This window comes from Phascolarctos cinereus, unplaced genomic scaffold (genome assembly GCF_003287225.1).
Source record: "Phascolarctos cinereus isolate Bilbo 61053 unplaced genomic scaffold, phaCin_HiC Scaffold_9;HRSCAF=440, whole genome shotgun sequence".
Classification (NCBI taxonomy): Eukaryota; Metazoa; Chordata; class Mammalia; order Diprotodontia; family Phascolarctidae; genus Phascolarctos; species Phascolarctos cinereus.
In genome coordinates this window covers 234,458,293-234,464,267 of record NW_027556402.1, presented here as the reverse complement: position 1 = coordinate 234,464,267, position 5,975 = coordinate 234,458,293, and the positions used below count along the sequence as shown (strand labels likewise).

Here is a 5,975-nt window from a genome sequence, read left to right as displayed (position 1 = left end):
TACAATACTCAAAGATGGTCTCCAAGTTGCCATTTTTGTAGTTTATTAAATAGCAAATAAATGGATCCATCATTATTGTGATCCTTTATTTTCTAAGAGGAATAGTGTGCCCTTCACAAAGTCTTCCTCTGATGACTCATCATAGTGTGAAGGTAATATGGAGTCTCTCAATTCTATGCCAAGGTATATGCCTGGCCTTATCAAATTGGTAGGGCTTTAACCATGTCTTGGTGAACATTTATATCTGCTTTTCAAGGACCATGTTAAGTGTGTAGTATCTTATCACCTGAAGATTTGCAACAAACTGGCCATCATCATCTGTGATACTGATGATTTAACATATCCATGATCTCATCATTGGAGGTACACCTGTAATGTGGCAGCTAGCAATCCACCCATGCCTTCTCATTCTGTGAATTCCTTGTTAATGTTTTCCCAATAGTTCAATAGATCAATCATGTGTCCTGAAGACATTCCTCTAGGTACCAATGGAACATTTGAGTTATCATATGATATCTCTTTCTCCTGCAACATTACTGAATCACATCATTTTCAAAACACATATTTACTAAATCATAATTATGCCACTTCTCATATGCAAGTCATTATAGATAATGTTGTAAGCTTACTTATGCCCACCACATATTTCTCCTACTATCTTTAGATCATCCTCAATTTTGCTTCTTGAGAGAATGTAATGTTGCATGAGTCACATCTACATAGCATCACCAAGAGAAAATCAGGCTTTCAAGTTGAAAGTATCACCTCTATCAGATAAGATGCCCTCTTAGTGCACTATAAAATGATATACCTTGATAGATCAAAGAGATATTTTTGTTCAACAGTCCCCAGATTATCAAAAGCAAAGAAACATAAATTTACCAAAAGTCTTTGTAAGTGCCATGGAGGATGGCCTGTACCAAGTGCATGTAGAATAGATGATCCCTGTATATGGTGAAGTACTCCAGATATTAGTGTTCAGCTGACAAAGCACCAATTGTTTAAAGTCCCCAGATATTATAGGGATTCCTCAATGAGATCCATGGCTTGACAATGAAGGGGGAAAACAATGAACAAAGAATGAAGAATACTTTATGCCAAGATACGATATGCATTTGGATGAAAGAATGGCCAGCCTCTCCCCCTTTCTCTTTCTCTTCACCCCCATACCTCAGGCTGCCATTCATTGAGTTTTTACAATAGATTAGGATGAAATGATTATGCAAAGTCACCAAATGTAATCTCCAAACTTAAATCTAACAGATGGACAACACACAAATGTTTGGGAATTCAGGACATTCCATAGGGTCCTGCACACAGCAGACACTCGGGAAATATTTGTTCACGATAAAGAGTGATGAATGAATTGAAAGCATTTCTCAAAATACCAGATGGTTGTTTCTTTCTTCTTTTCTTTTTTAAATACCCATATTCCTGCCAAATCTCAGCCTTCCTGTACACCTGCCTTCCTAATTAGTGGCCTCTTCTATTACCATTTCTAGGCAGGCCATCTCTCCCTCCATCTCTTCACAAGCATTTTATAGCACTTTTGATCTCCTTTATATGCTTCTATTCTGCTCACTTGCTCATGTGCCCTCTCATCCATTCCAAACTCTTAGCTACTTGAGGGCAAGAATGAAGCAACTTGCCACAGTGGAAAAACTACACAAGTTAGAGCCAAAGGATTTGGTTCAAACCCTGGCTCTGCTATGCTCCTGTGTGACTCAGGACCTAGCAATTCACTGTTATGTATAATAGTGTCCTCATCTATCAGGTGATGGGGTTAGATTAGAAGGCCATGAAGGTCCCTTCCAGCTCTAAATCAATAATCCTGCCATAGGATGAAATATACAACCTCTAAGGTGGCTTCTGCTCTAAAGCTAAAATCTTGCTGCAATGTCATTGACCTTTGTATCTGCCATAATGGCTATAACACAGCATTGGCTTAATAAATGTTCAGTGAATTCATGAAGAATAGATTCCAAGGATGTTAAAACTGAAAGTAGCTTTAGATAGCCCTGAAGAGTGGTAGTATGACCAGTAGAAAGAACACTAGATTTGAAGTCATAGGTCTATAGGTTTGAATCTTCTACTCACTAACTGTGTCGCCTTGGCTAGCACATCCATCTTTTGCCCTCAGTATATTCATTTGTCAGAAGAAGTTGTTCCAAATGCAAGAACTCTTCCAGCTCTAAATTTTAAATATTTTAGTTCTTCTTAACTTTATAGATTAGAAAACTGGAACCCAAAAAGTGAAAGTAACTTGTCCAACGTCATAAAATTAGTCATTATCATTAGTCCTAAAACCCCCAGACTACTTGCTCCTAGTCTACTGTTCTCATCTTTTGAAGAGGCCCGTATTTCAACCCATCAACAAGTTTTCTTTAATTTATTTTTCTCTATTTTACTTCTGTTGTTGTTATAATAAGAAATGAATCAAGGGTAGAGAGAATTTGGAAGGCAATCTGGTGATGTAAAAACAAAAGATATCAATGGAAACTATCATTTAGAAAGGAAGAAAAAAGAAAAAGAACAAAAGAAAGGAAGGAAGGGAGGGAAGGAAGGAAGGAAGGAAGGAAGGAAGGAAGGAAGGAAGGAAGAAGGAAGGAAGGAAGGAAGGAAGGAAGGAAGGAAGGAAGGAAGGAAGGAAGAAGGAAGGAAGGAAGGAAGGAAGGAAGGAAGGAAGGAAGGAAGGAAGGAAAGGAAAGATAAGAATAGTTTTATTATTTCTCCCTGCAAGTTAACTGGCATTTTCAAAACCACTACAGTATGCTTAGCAAGCAGACTGAAATGACAGATCTTCTCAACCAAGAGGCAGGGCTATGGCTCAAGGGGGAGGAAAAGGTAGAAAGGGAAACATCAAAGGTCATCTCTTTTGACTTTACCCCGTTCTCTATGGCTAGAATTTCCTAAAGCAATAACTCCTACCCCTGAATTTGTTAAGCTCAACTACTGTTCCTCCATTTACCTCAATATTCTCTAGATGATATCTGAAGCCACATTAAGAGAGGCTGTGATCCTGGCCATGCAAGGTAATAGTTGGTATTTTCTCTGCACTTTTCCCTGGACAGACCATAGCTGTAATACTATGTTCCATTTGTGGCACTACATTAAAAACCTTCACACATGCACACAAACACACACATACCATTGATCTCTTTTGACTTTATATTACAATCATGTTGGCAGGAACCCTTCCCCCTCCAGATTGAAATCTTCCTGCTAACTATCTTTTAATGAACCAGTCCTTGGGGACTGATTATTTTGGGAATGACCTTAACATCCTGTAAAGCACCTGGAAGAGAAGAACCAAGATATTCACTGTCTTCAAGTTCATGTTACATGAGGATGAATTGAATGAACTAGGGATATTTAGCCTGGAGGAAAGAAGCTTCTCAGGAAGACAATATATCTGTCTTCTACTATATGAAGTGTTGTCATGTGGTAAAGGGACTGTACTTGTTCTGCTAGACCCTAGAGAGCAGAACTAGTAGCAATGAGTAGAAATTCAGAGGACCAAATTTTAGGAACTAAAGTCAAGATTTCCGAATGCTTGGAGCTGTTCAACAATGAAATGAGGTAATGGGTTCCCTCTTATGGGAGGTCTTCAAACAAGGCTCTTAGAAATGCTAGAAATTCAGGTATAGATTTGGATTAGATGTCCTCTGGAGTCTGCTCCATCTCCTTGGTCCTTTTCATTTATGTTCATCTTCAAAACATCTATATAGAATACCATAGTCAGAGAGAACCAGTACTGGATGTCGCCATTTCAAAAAGTCCAGAGTGATTGGTACAAAGCAAGACACTACCTATTTTGCTTTGCACTCAAAACCAAGGCTTTAGATTGTCACTTAGAATTGTCACACTGGAAGTCTAATCTCAAGAGTGAAGGACAAAGGAGTAGCTGTAAAAATTAGAGGTGACAAGAGCTAATAGCAATAATTTACAATGTAACAATGCAGCTCCTACAATAGAATAGCTGTCAAAAATGAAATTCCCTCACAATTCAAACGCGGGCGGGCGGGCTTGGAGCCCCGCAGTTGCCGCCCGGGAGTTTCTCTTCCTTTATCTACGGTCCCCCATGGCCTCGCAGAACCGCGCCCCGGCCGCCGCCAGTGCTGCCCCCGCTGCCCGTAAGGGAGGCGAGCCTGGGGCGGGCGCTGCCCGCGGGTCTGTGGGCAAGAGGTTACAGCAGGAATTGATGACCCTAATGATGTCTGGAGACACAGGAATCTCTGCCTTCCCAGAGTCAGACAATCTCTTCAAGTGGGTTGGGACCACCCATGGGGCAGCTGGGACAGTATATGAAGACCTAAGGTACAAGCTCTCCTTGGAATTCCCCAGTGGCTACCCATATAATGCTCCCACTGTGAAATTTGTCACACCTTGTTACCATCCTAATATGGACACCCAAGGCAATATCTGTTTGGACATCCTCAAGGACAAATGGTCAGCTCTGTATGATGTCAGGACCATCCTGCTATCTATCCAGAACCTGCTGGGAGAACCCAACATTGACAGTCCATTGAACACACATGCTGCTGAACTTTGGACAAACCCCACAGCCTTTAAAAAGTACCTGCTGGAAACCTACATGAAGCAGGTGACTAGCCAAGAGCCCTGACCCTGGCTGCCCAGCCCACCTTCCTTCATCTTGTGTGTATGTGTATATGTATGCATCTATCTTTTTCCCTTCCTCATAACCTGTCTTCTCCTTTTTTTGTACAGGACTGTTTGATAGACTGTTTTCCTTTCTTTTTTTTTCTTAAACTCTTGTCCAGCCCTCAACATTAATGTATAAATAAATGAAGTTTTGTTGTTGTTTAAAAAAAAAAGAAAGAAAGAAATTCCCTTTTTTAAAATGTGAACCCCAAAGCTCCTTTTTTGAGAAAAAAAAAAATTTTAAAAGTTAGTCATGGACTATGGAGGACTGAATTTTATAGATTAGTTCTGGGTTCCAATGCCTTAATCGGAAAAAGGGCTATTTCCATAGCCAAGGGAAGGGAGCATCAAGAGTCCATAAGATCGTAGCTTTAAAGTAAGAATGGGGGCAGCTAGGTGATGCCGTGGATAGAGCACCGGCCCTGAAGTCAGGAGGACCTGAGTTCAAATGTGGCCTCAGACCAAACACTTGACACTTAGTAGCTGTGTGACCCTGGACAAGTCACTTAACTCCAATTACCTAATAAATAAATAAGGTAGTCCAACCCCCTTCTTTTACAGATCATAAATCTAAAGTTCAGAGAGTTGAAGTATTTTTCCCAAGGTCACCCAAGAAATAGCAGGCCCAAGATATGAACCCAGGTCCTCTGACTCCAAACCCAGAATTCTTTCTCCTATACCATCCTTTATTTCCATTCTAGATTTGACCCCTTCCACCTTGACCAGAGATATCTGGGCACACACACAGAGGCAAATATTGAAAGAGAAAGGATTTAACTTTTGTTTTTGTTACCAGTCAATCAGTCCGTGGTTCTGTCACAGGGGGGTTTGAGAACACGGAGGAGGAGTGGATCTAAAGCACTAAGCAACGTTGAGCCATATAAGAAACGAGACACCCCTCCAGATTTGGTGAGATGCCAACTGTATTCCATTACTCGTAGTCAAAAACTCTCAAAAAGCCAAATCTCAACTAAGCCCTCTGTGATGGATAGGTTGGAGTGTGAGTTCCTGAGCAAGAGAAGCATTTTAGTGCAATGAAGCCAGGGCATCTGGAAGGAAGAAGACTGAATGTCGGGAGACCTCAGCCACTAATTAACCAAACTGCTTTGGGCGAGTAATTTATTATTCCTAGGCCTCGATTTACTCAGCCGTAAAATAGGGAGGTTGAACTGAATAAGAAATGTCAGACACAGGGCCCAAGGGCCACATGCAAACCTCAATATTCCCAAGTGCATCCTTAATCAGATTAAAATGCAATTGGGAAATATTTAACAAAATAAATAAAATACAAGAAAAAGTTACTGTTGTTCAGT

At 40.5% G+C, this 5,975-nt stretch overlaps 1 pseudogene; it reads left to right on the top strand.

Moving 5' to 3' along the window:
* Positions 1 to 4,027: 4,027 nt before the first annotated feature.
* On the top strand, positions 4,028 to 4,715 carry LOC110192653 (ubiquitin-conjugating enzyme E2 C pseudogene; annotated as a pseudogene).
* The last annotated feature ends 1,260 nt before the right edge of the window (positions 4,716 to 5,975 follow it).